Raw genomic sequence first — 19710 nt, forward strand, 5'->3', positions numbered from 1 at the left:
CTGCCAGTAGAGTTAGCAAAATAATCTTATGTCAAAAGCAAAAACTAAATTATTTTGCTTACCCCATGAATTGCAGATTACACTCACTGGCCACTTTATTAGGTACACCTGTCCAACTGCTTGTTAACACAAATTTCTAATCAGCTAATCACATGGCAGCACCTCAATGCATTTAGGCATGTAGACATGGTCAAGACAATCTGCTGCAGTTCAAACTGAGCATCAGAATGGGGAAGAAAGGTGATTTAAGTGACTTTGAAGGTGGCATGGTTGTTGGTGCCAGACGAGCTGGTCTGAGTATTTCAGAAACTGCTGATCTACTGGGATTTTCACGCACAACCATTTCTAGGGTTTACAGAGAATGGTCTGAAAAAGAGGAAATATCCAGTGAGCGGCAGTTCTGTGGGCGCAAATGCCTTGTTGATGCCAGAGGTCAGAAGAGAATGGCCAGACTGGTTCCAGCTAATAGAAAGGCAACAGTAACTCAAATGACCACTCGCTACAACAGAGTAATGCAGAAGAGCATCTCTGAACACACAACATGTCCAACCTTGAGGCAGATGGGCTACAGCAGCAGAAGACCACACTGTCAGCTAAGAACAGGAAACTGAGGCTACAATTCACACAGGCTCACCAACACTGGACAATAGAAGATTGGAGAAACGTTGCCTGATGAGTCTCGATTTCTGCTGCCACATTCGGATGGTAGGGTCAGAATTTCGTGTCAACAACATGAAAGCATGGATCCATCCTGCCTTGTATTAACGGTTCAGGCTAGTGGTGGTGGTGTAATGGTGTGGGGGATATTTTCTTGGTACACTTTGGATGTGCATAATGGATGTGCTGCCAACAAATCTGCAGCAACTGTGTAATGCTATCATGTCAATATGGACGAAAATCTCTGAGGAATATTTCCAGTACCTTGTTGAATCTATGCCATGAAGGATTAAGAGAGTTCTGAAGGCAAAAGGGGTCCAACCCTGAACTAGTGAGCGTGTACCTTAATAAAGAGGCAGATGAGTGTATTTTGCCAGTTTCAATGAAAAACTCACTTCATTTTGGCCTACTATTTTTTAAAACAAGACAATATGTTTTGCTTCTCTAGAAAATACCTCTTGATTTAAGAATTTTTAGATATTTGGACAAGAAACAAGACAAAAAATCTAAGTAAGAAAAGCATTTTTGCAGCGTACTCAACCAGCATTTTACAAAATACCTTCTATCGTGTTCAATAGAAGTAAGAAACTCAAATAGTTTTAATTGAACAAGTGAAGAGTCAGTAAATGCTGACAGAACTTTAATCTCTTTAATGAGTAAAATAATTGCTGACCTCAAAACTTTTAAGCATCACTTTTATTTAAGAGCAAACCAAAACAAGCTAATGTGAAAGAATTCCTGCCATGTGAGCTTGTCCTGTAATTCCTGTCAGCAAGTCTCAGTGCTAACATGTGCCACACCACCATGTGTCACTTCCTGTTCAATACAGATGTCTTTCTTCAAATCCACACCAGCCTGACAAACATAGACTGAGATTTTAAAAGCCAGACACTTTTTCTCTGTTGTTTTAAATGACCTGACCACCCTTTTCTTTCCGCTGTATTGTTGTATGTCCAGCATGTGTTTGACAACCACGTGCTGCGGTCGGTCGGTCGGTGACCACCACAATCCTATCCGTGAGGAAAGTTATGCAACAACTGCAGCGTCCAAACGGAGACACCAAATAAAAGCTGGACAGACAATAGGATAAAAAGGGGGTTTCTGCTCATAAAGTTGCACTGGGCTTCATTTTGTGTTGCTTATGAACATCCAGAGCTGAGCAAGGGATTATGGGCCACGTGCATTATTCTACTGTGGTTTCTTCTGAATCGTGAATCGAAATGATTCACTGTTAACAACGCAGCTGTGAGGAAGCCATTCGTTGGTTGACTGCTCTGAGAAACTATAAACAATGTGATGCTATCAAAACATTACTGTTTGTATAAGGATCTTGATCAGCCTAACACACTCTATATAAAAAATATATAAATATTTTATGAATATATATATATAATTCTTAAGTTTTTTGGGGACAACTTAATTGTTTTAGGTTCAATCCACTTAATTTGAGTTGGAACAACATGAATGAATTGTGTGAGACCCAGCATTCCATCTGTTTGGCAGAGCAATGGAGGACAAAGGAATATGATCTGGAAACTATTATTAGTACTACTACTACTACAATTATTATTATTATTATTATTATTATTATTATAAATAATAATAATAAACCACTGACCTACTTTTTAATTATTAGTATATATCTCAGTCTATCCATATATCTTTTACCTATACATATCTAAATATATGAAGGTCAAAGATGTCCTATTTAATTTGAATATTTAAATACAATTAAATACAATAAATTAAATCGAAAAAAAGTCTTTAGACTTTATTATTTTATTCATTCATTCATTTTCGTTTTGGCTTAGTCCATTTATTAATCAGTTTATTTAATTCACCTCTACCTGGGGATGCTCGACTATCGAAAAATCATAATCACGATTATTTTGGTCATAATTGTAATCACGATTATTCAAAACGATTATCAGTTCAAGTCAAAGTCATTCGCCTTTCTGTGAATTTTTTTATATATAAATATTTCCCAAATTATGTTTAACAGAGGAATTTTTTGCTGTATTTACAATAATATTTTTTCTTCTGGAGAAAGACTTATTTGTTTTATTTCGGCTAGAATAAAAGCAGGTTTAAATATTTTGAAACCTATTTTAATAGCTCAATATTATTAGCCCCCTTAAGCAATATATATTTTTGATTGTCTGCAGAAAAAACTACTGTTATACAATGACTTGCCTTTGAATGTCACTTTAAGCTGAATACTAGTATCTTGAAGAATATCTAGGCAAATATTATTTACTGTCATCATGGCAAAGATGAAAGAAATCAGTTAGTAGAAATGAGTTATTAAAACTATTATGTTCAATCTGTGCTTTAAGCATCTTCACTGTAAGAAAAAAACTTTAGCTGCAAAAGTCCTTCAGTCAAGAGCAGTGAGGGATTTTCTCCTTTTGTTATTTGATTAATAATAAAAACAGGCGGCAGCAGGAATATTGCGCGCTGTCACTTTAAGAATAGTGCGGCTCTGATATGGTTTCTCTTTCACATGTCTTTTGATTCTGAACTTGTTTGTTTATTACACAAATGAGGGTTAATATGAATAATCACTAAACACCACGCTCTGACACAAATGTGCATGTATTTGACCATTAAAGTGCTCACATTAAGATGGCGTTAGATGTGTGTGCTCTGCTCGTCTCCGAGGCTAACCGCAGCGCACGCACACACAACAGCAAGCGCTTTTTAAAATATGAATGGTTCGAATGTACATCAACGAATGATGCGCATCCCGTGCTGCAAACGTTACAATACAGTACATGCTTTTAGTCATTTTCACGTGGAACTGAGCTTTGCAGAGCAACAAATGTGTACAACTGGAAAGGGGGCGGTGTATGATGTAATAATCGTTATCTCGATTATTGGGTTTTCATAACCGTTAGAAGACAAACTCGAAATCGGATTTTCGATTAATTGCACAGACCTACCTGTACCACATGTCTTTGGACTTGTGGGGAAAACCGAGGCACCAGGAGGAAACCCACGGGAACGCAGGAAGAACATGCCAACACAGAAATGCCAACTGACCCAGCCGAAGCTCGAACCAGTGACCTTGCTGTGAGGTGATTGTGCTACCCACTGCGCCACCGTGACACCATTTATTATTATATAAATATATATATTTAGAAATATTTCATGTTTAAATAGGATTACATTATTGAAATTTTATTACATTTAGTATCTTTCTACTTTAATTTTAAAAAATTGTATCTTTTGTTATATATTTATGTGTTATTTAATTTGATAAAGACAGAAATTGGATGTTTTATTGTTGAACCATTATCTATTCTCTGAGTGTATACAAAGAGAGACAAACAGACAGATAGATAAACAAAGTACTTCACTTTAATTTTTTTGTGAAGGTAAAACCCAGCACAGGTTTTTCTGGTCTCTGAATAGTTTAAACTGCATACAGTTTTTACATTTATAAAATATTTTCTTTACCCTGGCACATCCCAGGTCATTGCAGGGTGGATCTGTTTATTGCCAACCAGGAGGAATGACTTAACATTTCCAAACAGCTTTTTAATCAGAGCTAAAGAAATTGTAGTGGCAAATAAAGTGTTTTGTTGCTTGTTTGGAAGCGTCTCAGGTTCCTGTTTTGAAGCGTTTGCTGTTAAAAGACAAGGTCACCGATACACAAACATGATTACGGGCCATGTGCATCATTCTACTGCGGTTTCTGCTAAGAAAAACCAATTATTCTCTGAGATGAAACATCTGCTGTTCAAAATAAGGCCCTTGATGTCATAGCTAAATAACAGTTGCAAACCACCATTCTGGACAAAATAACTACAAAATGCCCATTATCTACTCCTATTGACAATTCATAACCACTATAGATAGCATAACGACTGCTGTTTTCACCATTAAATACATGATTGTGTCATACGTATTAGATTGTGTCTGTATTTAGGTTTGTTTGTTGTTTACTCAGTGTTGGGAGAGTTACTTTGACATAACACAAACAGTTTAGACTAGAGATGCACTGATTGCAATTTTCTAGGCCGATTCCAATTGCTGACTTTTTGGCAACTGTTACCTGCCAATACAGATTCTTTCTATGAACTAAAATTGACAGCATAAACAAAAAAAATAAATAAATAAATAAATTGTATATATATATATATATATATATATATATATATATATATATATATATATATATATATATATATACAATTTTTTTACAGTAAAATATAACAAAATTGTTAAATTATTAGCAATTTTAAAATAAATAACTTTAAAAAAAATAGATAACTCTTAAAATAAATAACACCTCTACTTCTACTTCTAATAACTAATCTACTTTTTTCGTTCACTTTTCCTGTTACTTATTATTTTACAAAAGTTCAAACATTATGTATGCTTATGAAAAATGTTTTGATTAACACCAACTAGTGATCAACCACTATATCGCCACAGCCAATAAATCGGCTGATATTTTTCAACCGATACATCACCACAGCCGATATATCGGCCAATATTTTCCAACTAATATATCACCACAGCCTATTTAGATCTGCCAATATCTGTCAACCGATATATCACCAAAGCCAATATATCGTCTGATTTTATTCAACTGATATATCACAACAGCCAACATATCGGCCAATATTTTTTTAACTGATATATCGCCACAGCCTATATATTTGCCAATATTTTTCAACCGATATATCACCACAGCCAATATATCGGCCAATATTTTTCAACCGATATTTCACCACAGCCAATATATCGGCCAATATTTTTTTAAGCGATATATCACCACAGCCAATATATCGGCCGTTATTTTTCAACCAATATATCACCACAGCCTATATATCTGCCAATATCTGTCAAACGATATACATCACCAGTCAATATATTGGCCAATATTTTTGTTACCAATAATTCACCACAGCCTATATATCTGCCAATATGTTTCAACTGATATATTGCCACAGCCAATATATCGGCCAACATTTTTCAATCAATATATGACCACAGTCTATATATCTGCCAATATTTGTGAACCAATATATCACCACAGCCAATATATCGGCCAATATTTTTCAACTAATATATCACCACAGCCTATATACCTGCCAATATTTTTCAACCAATATATCACCACAGCCTATATATTTGCCAATATTTTTCAACCAGTATATAACCACAGCCTATATATCTGCCAAGTTTTTTCAACCGATATACTGCCACAGTCAATATATCTGCCAATATTTTTTTAATTTCAGTATTGGCTGATCATTTTAACGCCGGCATAATGCAACCAGGAAAAAAATAAACAGCCGATGCCGATATTTGAAAAAATATCTGCCGATATTGCGGCTGTGGCAATATATAATTTGACCACTAGTTGATATTAATCAAAGCATTTTTCACATTTTTCCTTTAGTTGGTTGTCGTCATTCAGTTCTGTCTAATACAGATAGAAGCCTCTAATAATCAGATAGAACTGTTTACATAAGACAGAACAATATTGTGCAAGATAGTGTGCAAAATATGTATTCACGGTTGAAAAAGCAAGTAGTGCAACATGATTATTGGATCATTCACAAGTAAACATTGTTTTCCTTATTGAGTCCTTGTAAGATGGAGTTTAAGTATAGTGTCCGGTGCATATGGAGAGAAGAGTTTCTACAGGTGGTTTGTCAAACCCACTTACCTGTGTGAGGAACACTCAGAACTGCACAATGATTTATAGTGATATGGAGTGTTTACGGAAGTGTGCAAACTCGTGCAAGTGTCTGAAAATACAAAAGTATTACAATGTTTGCTTTAAATAGTATTTAATATTTTCTCGTTTGCCATCAACATTCAGGAATTTATATAATTTAAATGTCTTTGAATGACTCTTAGATGTGCTATAAACCAATTAAATGCCATTAAATAATAATAAAATAAACTACTAGTAAGACGCCAAAAAAAGGAAAACATAGCATGGAGGTTTGCATGGACGGATGTTTGCAGTTTTCTATTCAATGTTTGCTACAGTAAACACAAGCTGCGGTAAACATGTAAACTGACACAGAGAGCCAAGAACGTCAAGGGTGTTGAATTCCACCCGTTTGATTGACAGACTGACTTCACCACCTTTAAATTCGAACTGCTTGCTGAATATCACAGGGAACATTTAACTAGCAAAAGAGAGGAAGCCATTTCATCGATTCAAGAGTAGAACAAAACAAGGAAGAAGAAACTCGAAGATCCTTGACTTGCCAAACACCACTTATAAAAGCAGGAATTTAAATCATCACCCTATAGCAATGCTGAGATCATTTGTAGCAAATAAATATTAACGAAATCCATATGTTGAGTGATTCCATGTTGGCAAAAACTGAAATTCTCACAGCTTGATGCACATTTTGTTTCGCCCCACAGGAGTATGGGTTTGGCTGTATGCATTTTCAGTTTCACACAAATTGCATACAGTCAAACCCATACTCTTGTAGGCGGAAAATGTACTTAATTATAGTGAATATGCACATTTGGGGAAGTTAAAATCTGAACAGTATTTCAAATGATATATACTGTACCTCCAGATAATATTATATTACTGAAATACTTTAAAAGAGTATACCTACATGCATGTTTCTTACTATGTAAGTGTAATAAGCACGTCATATCGTGTTTAATAATAATTAAATAATTAAAAAGTACATTTCTGGATTTGACTAAATCAGGGGTCACCAATCTCGGTCCTGGAGGGTCGGTGTCCCTCCAGGGTTTAGCTCCAACTTGCCTCAACACACCTGCCTGGGTGTTTCAAGTATACCTAGTAAGATGTTGATTAGCTTGTTCAGGTGTGTTTGATTAGAGTTGGAGCTAAAATCTGCAGGACACCGGCCCTCCAGGAACAAGTTTGGTGACCCCTGGACTTAATAGTACATAAAGTGCTTGATTTAGATTTCAATTAAAGTATTTCATTAAAAGTATATTTTTTAAATGTTCAAAACTGCTAATTCAAATATATTTCACAGATATATTTAAATACTTGACACATGAACTTCAATAGAAATAACATCAAAGAATATTTTAGCTTATCAGAATTGCTTGTTGATGCTCGACTGCGCACTTTAACAATATTTCAAAAACAATAGAAGACATAACAGAGAAAAATTCATATAATTTAAATTATGATATGAAAATGAACTAACAAATTATAAGTTTGGATGACAGAATGACCGAATTTTTAGACCCTTTTAGTGTCTAAGTAATTTACTAATACAGAAGTGAGTGAGGGCGACTCGATGGCTCAGTGGTTAGCACTGTCACCTTACAGCAAGAAGGTTGCTGGTTCGAGTCCCGGCTGGGTCAGCTGGCATTTCTGTGTGGAGTTTGCATGTTCTCCCTATATTGGCGTGGGTTTCCTCCAGGTGCTCTAGTTTTCCCCAAAGACATGTGGCACAGGTGAATTGAATAAACTAAATTGGCCATAGTGTATGTGTGTGAATGTGAGAGTGTATGGATGTTTGCCAGTAATGGGTTGCAGCTGGAAGTGCATGTGTAAAACATAAGCTGGATAAGTTGGCGGTTCATTCCGCTGTGGCGATCCCTGATGAATAAAGGGACTAAGCCGAAGGATAATGAATAAATAAATGAAGGTGAGTGGGCTTAACAAACCACCTGTACACGACTCACTTTTCCTCTCCATATGCACCAGACAACCTCTTATAAGCACCCCATACTTCTTGAAAAACATTGTGCAATTCTGAGTGTGCTCCACACAGGTGAGCGCACTTGACAAACCACCTGTAACACCTGAGTGTGACAAACCACAATCTTTCCTCTCCACATGCACCAGACACTTTCTTATCAACTTATCTTTTCTAAAAAAAAATCTTGTGAAAATCAAACAAGCAAACAAACAAAAATGTAATATAGTATCTTGTATTTACTTACTTTTTCTGAGAAGTATATTCATGAAAAGGAAACGTCTGTTGGAAAACTACACTACCTGACAAAAGTCTTGTCATTAATCCCAGTTGTAAGAACAAAAAGTGACAGAAAGTGGATTTTTCTGAAGGATCATCTGCATCCCAATCATCACAAATACTGCAGAAGACCTACTGGAACCAGCATGAACCCAAGATTCTCAAAGAAATCAGTCAAGTTTGGTGAAGGAAAAATCATGGTTTAGGGTGACATTAAGTATGGGGGCATGCGAGAGATCTGCAGAGTGGATGGCAACATCAACAGTCTGAGGTATAAAGACATTTGTGCTGCCCATTACATTACAAACCACAGGAGAGGGCAAATTCTCCAGCAGGATAGCGCTCCTTCTCATACTTCAGCCTCCACATCAAAGTTCCTGAAAGCAAAGAAGGTCAAGATTCTCCAGGATTGGCCAGCCCAGTCTCCAGACATGAACATTATTGAGCATATCTGGGGTAAGATGAAGGAGGCATTGAAGATGAATCCAAAGAATCTTGATGAACTCTGGGAGTCCTGCAAGAACGCTTTCTTTGCCATTCCAGATGACTTTATTAATAAGTGATTTGAGTCATTGCAGAGATGTATGGATGCACTCGTCATACACAACAGTAATTCTTTTCCCACTGCACCATGACTTTATATTCTATACTGTAAATTGTTTCTGTTATGTGACAAGACTTTTATCTAAGCAAAGTCAGACTTTACTGTCCTAATGATATAATTATAAATCAAGGCATGATCATATTTTATTTTGGTAAAATAAGCGTAATCTAGAGGCCTTTGCCTTTCATATAAGCCACTTCTGATACCAAATTATCAACTAGAAGTCGAGTTATTATTTGTTGTTCCTAAAACTTGGATAACCGACAAGACTTCTGTCAGGTAGTGAAGTAAAAGGATAAACCTGGAGGTATACGAGTTAATTTCAACAGGTTGCAAATTAAATACCAGTAAAACACTTTTTTTGATGGGAGGTTGGAACAATCTCTGTTCCCGAGGGGGGAATTCCACCTTCTCAGTCCTGTAAGAGCAGGAATGCTAAATGCACCCATTTGCCAGCATTAAAAAGGTGTTCTAGACACTTTGCGTATTAAATTTGCTGTGAGTATCAGTTAACTCTTTCATGGATGCCAAAAAGTCTAGAATAAGGAGGTCACAAGCCTTTAGATGGCTAGGTCATCCAACTCCACTGGCTGAGTCTTGTTCTCTAAACCTGTAATTAGGCTCCGGCTACAGGAATGTCACATTACCCATACTACCCGGTGATAATTAATGGATGGCCATGGCCAGGGTAATGTGGCCTGGCATCAGAAGAAGGGGTACTTCCTGTCACATGTTCGTCTGTGCACTCTAATGACACCCTGAAGAGACCCAAATGTGGCCCCGGCAAACAAATGCTGTATCATCACATCATGAATAGCTACACTTTTCCTTTGTGTTGGTCTTTGTGGCCACGGCTAGTGTAAAAACAAGCATTCCAGGAGCTCAATAGGGTGTGAGTGATGTCAAGATCATGGGTTTGACTGCCAGCGAATAACACGCATATCAAATTTGGGTCATGAAAGAATTGTTCTTCTGAGTCAAATCTTTTCATTCATTGATGGCCAGTTTATCGCAAAATGATTCGTAAACAAAACTGAACAATTTGGTCAGAGTATTTGAATGACTTATTGAACCAATATTAATTGTAATGTTCACAAACCAGAGTGAATTGCTCAGAATTACAACAGATCTCAAGTCAACAATCTGAACCAAAAAAGATTTGTTCAGAAACCGGACTGAATCGCTCAAAAGGTGTTCTTGAATAGCTAACTTGATTAATGAATAAAAAATGACTAGCTCATAAATCACAATGAATCAATCAGAGCTATTGATTCAACAATTTACTGACTCAACAAAGAGTGATTCATGTCCTGAAACTGAATCAGTCAAATACCTTTTTAAGCCAGCAGCCCACTGACTCACTGAACTAAAAACCAATTCTTCACAAATCAGACTGAATCTCTCAGAGATGTTCAACTCATTGAAGCAAGAACAATTTTTTTCATAAACCAGAGTGAATCACTCTGAAAGATTCTCAAATAAACAATCCACTGACTCATTCAACCACAAAAGATTTGTTCATAAACCAGACTACATCGCTCAAGGCTGTTCTCAAATCAACAACCCGATGACTCAAGTATAACAAGCACAACTGTTGGGTTAAAGCGCTTAATTTAGTTTAAAATCGTTTAAAATAAGATTGTCTTGTTGAAGTATTAAAAATACAAGGTTGCCTTACATTTTTAAGTTGACTCAAATTAACCATATGAGTCATTATAACTTAAATTATATTAAACTGACTTAAAACATAAACTTAACACATGATTAACTTGTATTTAAAAAGTTATGATTAACATAAAAACATGTCGACATGACTTATTGATCATATATATTTTTCACATGATTTTTAGAATGATTAAGAGTCATTAAGTGTAAAAGTCTTCAAAATAATCGCTGATTCATTTCAATGGCTTGACCCAGCATTGTTTATGTAATACAAATGTTCTGCTTATTAATGCATACAGAATATAGTGCTGAGTAAGTTACTTTAAAAAAAGTAATAGATTACAAATTACTGATTACTACTGGAAAACTGTAATCTGATTACATTAATGATTACTTCATGTAAAAGTAATCAGATTACTATGTACTTTACTTTGAAGTTATTTTTAAAACATATAAAAAATACCTATAAAATACAAAATAAACTGCAGCTCTTTCAGTAATTTAATATTCACTAAAAAAATACAATGGGATCACAGGAGCTTGACATATTCAAAATACATAAAGTTCCCCCAAAACTTAAAATTCTCTTATCATTCACTTTTTCCAAACCTGTTTGTCTTTTTATTTTAATTTTTTCACAAAAGTGGACATGAAGAAAACTGGATACCTGTAACCATCGTCATCGTATGAAAAAGCACTGCAGTGTTTGGGTGTTCTGTGCTTGTCTGAGGTAATTAGTCTACCGAAATGTGTATATTCCACAGTATGAAGCTGATTGGTCAGTTCTTGTAACGTGATTCGCGATTTTCAACTGAGTGGCCCGGGAAATGCGAGTGTGCGCTCTTAAAACGTGATATGTGAATGGCCGCATAAGCAGCTAGGCTTCTCTTCACATTCAGAAAGTACCTTTACTCCAGATCCTGCACAAAAATTCAATTTAGCCTGTTTCGGCTGAGTTGGCCTGTCGTGTTTCTGTGCTCCGGTGTCCTCCTGCTCGCGTTAAAAGCAGTCTAAATTTCTTTAGAGGCTGAGCATAGACTGTATTTCACATCAATATTTTTGTTTTTACTTTCAATCAAAGTAATGTCTGTATTTCCACTTGAAGAAGCAACCACTCTCGACAGCAACTATTTCAGCTTGCGTTCCCCAGCAATTGAAAAGTGCATGCTTATTAACTGATGTTGCAGCAGAAAACGTGATTTAAAGAGCCCCTATTATACATGAAATAGGGTCATATTTTGGTTGTAAGGGTCTCCAACAACAGTCTAATATGCATGCAAGGTCAAACAACACTTTCATGGTCTTATAATCTGCATTTATTTTTACCTAATTATTCCAGCGACTCCCATATGAATCGTTCAGCGATTCATTTGTACCCAAACCCGTCCTCAGCGCGAAGCTAATCTGCGCTGATTGGACCGATGACAGCCTGCTGCGATTGGTCGAAACTGACAGCCTTCAGCGCGAGACAGAGTGAAATGCCCAACAGACAATCAACAATATAAAAGTTGTCACAGTGCACACACGCTTCATAGTGGATTTTGGCTGCCAGTGGGTGAATGTAAATACAGACGATGGACTAGAAAATACCGACGACTAACTATTTTATCAAGCAAAAAGTCCAAGAACTGGCGAGGAGATCTCCTAGCCCATCACAGTCTACCTGCTCTTTTCTCACACACACACACACACACACACACACGCACACACACACACACACACACACACACACACACACAGGGCCGGCGCGTCCATAGCGGCGTCGGCGACACCTCCCTCACCACCCGCGTCCTCAGTTATATCCGCGAATAATAACAGTAATAATCAACAGTTTTAAACACTGTACACTTACAGATTTAAGCCTTAGCTGGACATTTCACTTCACTTAGAGCTGTGTGACACACTATATGGAAGAGCATTTTCAAAAACCCATAACATGGGCTCTTTAAATCAAGCAATTTTTTCTTCCAAAAACTATATTTGTAACTTAACGCAATTACACTGACTTTAGTAGTTTTTGCAGATTCGCACTCTACAACATCAGAAAGGTCCGACCCTTCCTATCTGAACATGCAGCTCAACTCATTGTTCAAGCTCTTGTTCTCTCCAAACTGGACTATTGCAACTCTCTGCTAGCCGGGCTACCAGCTAGTTCTATCAAACCTCTTCAGCTGCTTCAGAACGCAGCAGCACGAGTGGTCTTTGATGAACCCAAAAGAGCACATGTCACTCCGCTACTCACCCGTTTGCACTGGCTGCCAGTTGCTGCCCGCATCAAATTCAAAGCTCTGATGTTTGCTTACAAAGCGACCTCTAGCTTGGCTCCTTCATATCTGCTCTCACTTCTGCAGATATATGTGCCCTCCAGAAACTTGCGTTCTGTGAATGAACGTCGCCTCGTTGTTCCATCCCAAAGAGGGAAGAAATCACTTTCCCGAACTCTCACATTTAATCTGCCCAGTTGGTGGAATGAACTCCCTAACTACATCAGAACAGCAGAGTCACTTGCTGTCTTCAAGAAACAACTAAAAACGCGACTGTTTAGTCTCCACTTTCCTTCCTAATCTGCAACTGCTTCTCCGGCTATACCACTAACTGTGCCCTCTCTCTCTCTCTCTCTCCAAAAAAAAAAAAAAAAAAAAAAAATTACTAATGCTTTGCTTCTTAGACTTTACACACCTGAAACTTGTCTATAGCACTTGCTCATTGCTGCTCTTATAGTTGTGTAAATTGCTTCCTTGTCCTCATTTGTAAGTCGCTTTGGATAAAAGCGTCTGCTATATGACTAAATGTAAATGTAAATGTAAATGTAGTAACTGTAATCAAATTACACAAATTTAAAATGTAATACGTTACATTAATGCGTTCCCAAAAATGTAATTAGATTACAGTAACGTGTTACTGTGGAATGCGTTACACCACACTCTGGTAATAATAATATTACAATATAGAGTTGAAGTCAGAATAATTAGCCCTCCTGAATTATTATAGCCTCTGTATAATTTTTCCCCAATTTCAGTTTAACAGAAAGATTTTTTCAACACATTTCTAAACATAATAATTTTAATAACTCATTTCTAATAACTGAAATTTCTTTTATCTTTGCCACGATGACAGTAAATAATATTTAACTAGATATTTTTCCCTAGTATTCAGCTTAAATTGACATTTAAAGGCTTAACTAGGTTAATCAGGTTAACTAGCCAAGTTATTGTATAACAGTGGTTTGTTCTGTAGACAATGGACAAAATATTGCATAAGGGGGCTAATAATATTGACCTTAAAATGGTTTTTAAGAATTAAAAACTGATTTTATTCTAGCTGAAATAAAACAAATAAGACTTTCTCCAGAAGAAAAAATATTATAGGAAATACTGTGAAAAATTCCTCGCTCTGTTAAACATCATTTGGGAAATATTTGAAAAAGAAAATAGGGCTAATAAATTTGACTTCAACTCCACCTTCAATGTTCAGTCACAGAACTCAATGTATCACTGTACTGATATGGCAGAGTCAGCACAACCCACGGGGACACCGAGTAAATCCCGGCTGATCTGAGGTCAGAGTATTTTTGTGCCAAACCACTCAGAGGTCAACCCGGACACGGCTACAATCACAGGTAAATGACTGTACACGGAGTATGGACAAGTATACAGTTCATTTGGTTTGTATGCGGTGAAATGGTCCACCAACACAAATAATAAAGCTTTAATTAAACCATAGATTCCTGCATCCAGCCGTGGAGGGTTTGGATTTTGCCCAGATGCTTGCTTCATAATTTCAGACAAGCGTGCCCAAAAGTCAGAGCTGCCAACCAAACTCCCACTTCAAAACTTTGCCCCAGTATGGGTCAAGAAAAGGAGCATGGGTAATTACAGATAACAAACCCAGCAAGACCTTTCGGGCTTCCGGGCAGAACTGGTTTTTGTTTGGACAGCAGAGACACACAGAATCCGGATACCGGTCAGATGAACTCCATCAAAACAAAATTATGCAAGCATGTGAGAAATGCACAGACAGCTATGCAAACATACGCACATAAGTCTCGTTCATATGGAAACATTACGGCCCATTTTGGCACTGGTGCTGATGGATTGGTCTGAACAGATTGCAGAATCATCCAATGGGAATTGAATGGTCTTTGCTTGCTTATCGTGAGTGTTTAGACTGCAAAGGTAAGGAAACATGTATGGGTTTGAATCTGTAAGCTGCATACATTTACACAGTCAAGCCTGGTCCGTGTCTGCTCATAAAAAAATATGCCACAAATAAAGCAGAGTCAATTTTTGGCTTCTCTGACCCACCTCTGCCCTCAGAATGTAAAGTATATAGTTCTATTCACATCTTAGATAGGACTGGTCTATGCCTGCATAAATTTAGTGTAAAGACCAGCTCAGGCTTATTGGAAATACATGCTTCAGCATACATTTTTGAGAAATCACAAAAAAAAAAACATACATCAACATACATTTGGCTGCTGTTTCTACACTGAATAAAATTATTCAAAGATGATTCCTTGGATTTACTCAATTTTTTTTACGTTAAGTGGTTGTAAACAATTTATTTATTATCATTAAAATTAATTTGTTTGTTTAAATTCAACACAAATAAATTGTTTGCAACAGTTTTGCATGCAAGACTTTTTTCAGTGAAAATAAACACTAGGGGGCAATGTGATAGAAAGGATTTTTGCTCCTTTTCACACTAATGATATTTAAATGGACATATTATCAACAAAAAAAGTCGTTTTTTTTGTGAAGTTCACCAAATAAACACCACAAAACAACTTACCGGCGTCTATGATTTGCAATTAAATACGTTTACAACATAAACCGCAAAACACACCCTACATAGTAAAAAAATATCCGTAAATTAGCAGTTTTCCAAATTTTATGATTCGTTTTTTTTATTTTTTCCTCATTTATTTATACTTTTGAGTTAAATTATGAGACCTTGATTTTTTTAGTACAACTTTTAATCTTGACAAGTTTGAAAAACAGACTTTTATGAACATTTTTAATAGTTTAAAGTGATATATTGTCAGTGTTGGTGTTGTAAATTATGCTACAAAAACCTTGTATAAACTGCCAGTAGATTTCCTGTTATTATGCAGACTTATTTCTCTAAATATACTACTAAACTATAAACTACTAAAATGTCCATAAAAGTCACTTTGTTAAACTGTAGAGTTGAATTTTCAACATCAAAAGTCGACCCATAATACAATTAACAACTGTAAATAAACGGAAATCACTAGTGAATCACAAAATACAGAAACTGTTCATTAATAGATATTTATTACAGTGTAAGTAACATATTTCAAATTCACTAAAATGTAGACAGCGCCCTCTAGTGGGTTTGACATCTGAAACGTGCAACAAAATGAACCCGGAGCAATGTATTTTATGTAGTCCTGGCCTGCATTAAAAAGTGAAAAGACACCTAAATACCACTCTAAGTCAAGTAATCTTTATTTCTATAGCGCTTTAAACAATATAGACTGTGTCAAATCTGATTTACATGGATGAACATGAGAAAGGATAAAAACCATTACAATATTTCACCTTGTGTGACATATTCAGCTTATCAAGCAGATAAGTGAAGTACAGAAGCACTTCTAGCCAACATTTGAAGTGTAAATTTGGGAGGAGTCAATCTTTATGCAAAATATAACAATGTTCGCATTGCAATATTTACATTAAGTTGGCACAGCAGTGGCTCTGAAGTTGCATTTAGGCAATTTAATGGGATAATTCAGTGTCTATGATTTGTAAAGCGCACCCTACATTGTAAAAATTAGCATATTTTCAATATTTTGTGTAAATCTGGGTTAAGTCAATCTTAATACAAATTACAACAATGTTCGCATTGCAATGTTTACACATTTTTCCCAAAAGTGGCTCTAATGCCCAATTCACACAGAGCGTCTAATTCACACATAGCAGCATCAGCCAATGAAATTAGTCCGCAATTGGCCACTGTCTAAGCTGGGGTATTTGCAGAAAGCCATCTGATTGGCTGACGCTTCCATTGGCGCTCGAAGAGTTGAGAAATTCCCAACTTCTGCAGCGAGCAACACCGCTGAAGCAGTGGCGAAGGATCCACAATTCCACAAGTGAATAGGAAACGTTGACGTCCCGTGTGAATTGGGCGTAATATAGCATTTAGGCATTTTAAAGGGATAATTCAGTGTCTATGATTTGTAATCGAATACGTTTACAAAAATACTTTATCATTTGTAAAAATGTGCATATTTTCCATATTTAGTGCATCGCAATATTTACACTAAGCTTGCAAAAAGTGGCTCTGAAGTAGCATTTAGGCATTTAAAAGGGATAATTATCCCAAAAATGAACATTTACACACTATTTACTCTCAAATACACAAAAGAAGATATTTTGAAGAAAGTTGAAAACCATTGACATTCATAGTACCAAAAACAAATACTATTGAAGTCAATGGTTATCTGCTATCTTCGAAATATCTTCTTTGGTGTTCAACAAACTTAAAACAAGCAGAAAACGAGATAGATTGTTCAAGTTTTAGGTGAACTATCCCGTTAACACACTGTTTAATGCTGCAAAAGGGTGGCATGAATGAATAGGATTTACATCCAACATTAAATGAACTGAACGCTTTAGGTTTGCCCTATGGGACGAATCAGAACACGTTGTTAAGACTTACAGTAACACCGATGAGTCAAAAACTAAAACGTGCCAAATATATTACAATGCCAAAATAGCCTGTTGGCCCGTCCCATGACAAACATCATCTGTATTAGACTCATGCATTTAATTAGACTAGTACTTTATGAGCCTTAAAGCATCTGTGTCTCATACATTGATTTCAAACGTGAGCATAAAACATGTTAAGGCATTTTTCTTCAGCCAAAAAAAGAGGATGTTTAACTACAAAGACATGGCAATTACACATCCAGCTTTATAATATCCAGGCTCAGTGCCAATGCTGCATATCACTACAATATTCATGTGAGGCTTTATAAAAGATGTTAATTATACACACAAGGGTGGTGCCTTGTACCTTAAAGATTTATAAAAGGAAATTTTGTGAGGTATACGTGAAACATACGTTATAACGCAGCATTTTTGTTTATAGTGTAGGCTATAAATTATGCATGCAGCACAAACATGTGTTTCCAGCTGGCACAAACTGCAGCTGGCGCAGCGTGTGCCAAAGTCTGGTGCTAAAACGTGTGTGTGTGAAACTGCCCAGTGGGCGACACATTATGATGAGCTCTATTTAAACATGCTCACTTCTTTCTCTTAGTTATCCGAGTTCACTAAAAAAGAGCAGAGCAATTCGAGATCCCTGAAATGATTTAAAGAGCAGAAGTGGATGAGACGGTCACAGGAGGTAAACAGTAATAATATATTATCATGTTATGCTTTGTTTGATAAAACCAATAAATGCTGTTCCTCTTTATTCTCCCATATATCAGATTCTACAGTGATTCGACCATCTTTAAATACTGTTGGTAAGTTCATAACATGAAAAAACGAAACACAACGTTCCTGGCTGCAATGTCAATGTCATTTTTGGTGCATAATGCTAATAAAATGTTCTTAATTAACTGGTTTTGCATTTTATTTTTAATACATTTGATCAATCAATCAAATTAAAATGTATCATTGAATAATATGATAACCATAAATTATATCATTTCTACTTCCTACGAAAATGACTGCTATGAAACCATAATAAATGAATATAATACACTTCAAACAAGTTTTTTGATGCATTTTGTTCCTTCATTCTTTGTTTTTGTTGGTTAATACTAAGTCAGCATTGTTTTACTTCACTTTATGACTTGTTAATAACATGCTTATGATCTATTTAGCGTTATACAGTCTAATGTCATAATTTTTCTTATTCATGATAATAAAGTGTTACAGATTTTGACAGAGCTGTAATTGATGAACTAATAAAGAATAAATAATAAGGAATAAAGAGTACTACGTTTAAAATGTATTAATTAGATATCAAACAATCTTTATCAACACTTATTTTAAAAAACACACACATATGCTAGTTACATCATAATAACAATGTTTTGGCACTAGAAGTGAATGACACAAAACTAGCGAACTCAATTCTGCTAATTTCTGTCGTATTTCTAACCTGATAGTACTGAATGATATTAGTTATAATTTTCTACTACAATGGCTGTGCTGTAAAAGCACAATAAATTAATATAATACACTGTAAACATGTTTCCTAAATTTTTTGCAGGATTTTGCTCCTTCATTCAATGTTTTTGTTGGTTAATACTGAGTTAGCACAGTTTTACTCCACTGTATGATGTGTTAATAACATGCTTATGATCTGTTTAGCATTATACAGTCTAATATTATAATATGAGTTCGTCTCATTCATGATAATAAAGTGTTTCAGATTTAGGCTGTAAATGATGCACTCGGAATGAATAGTACGTTTAAAATGTATTGAGTAAATATCAAACATCATATTTATCAACACTTTTTGAAATGGCACACACATAAGTTAGCTACATCATAATATAATAACTGTGTTTTGGCACTTGAAGTGAATGACAGGAAACTAACGTTAGCGAACTCAAAGCTGCTAATTTCTGTCGTATTTCTAACATTAAGTGGAAAACATAGGCAAAACGTCATTGGCTTTCTTACTCAAACTCTAAAAACACACGTTTATTTACGTAGCCTACAGTTTAGTACAGTATATTATCTGAATATTCAGTGAACAGAAACCGCAACTGAAGTAACTGAAGAAATAGACGTTACAACCGGCAAAAATGCCGCATCCGCACCGCAACCGTCCCTAGCATGTCTGTTA

The 19710-nt window shown here is 35.8% G+C and overlaps 1 protein-coding gene across 1 annotated transcript in view; it reads right to left on the reverse strand.

Moving 5' to 3' along the window:
- The window catches only part of relt (RELT TNF receptor), a 64785-nt gene that overhangs the window by 44886 nt on the left and 189 nt on the right, over window positions 1–19710 (reverse strand). The window lies entirely within an intron of this gene.

Source organism: Danio aesculapii, chromosome 18, assembly GCF_903798145.1.
Source record: "Danio aesculapii chromosome 18, fDanAes4.1, whole genome shotgun sequence".
In the NCBI taxonomy this organism is placed as follows: domain Eukaryota; kingdom Metazoa; phylum Chordata; class Actinopteri; order Cypriniformes; family Danionidae; genus Danio; species Danio aesculapii.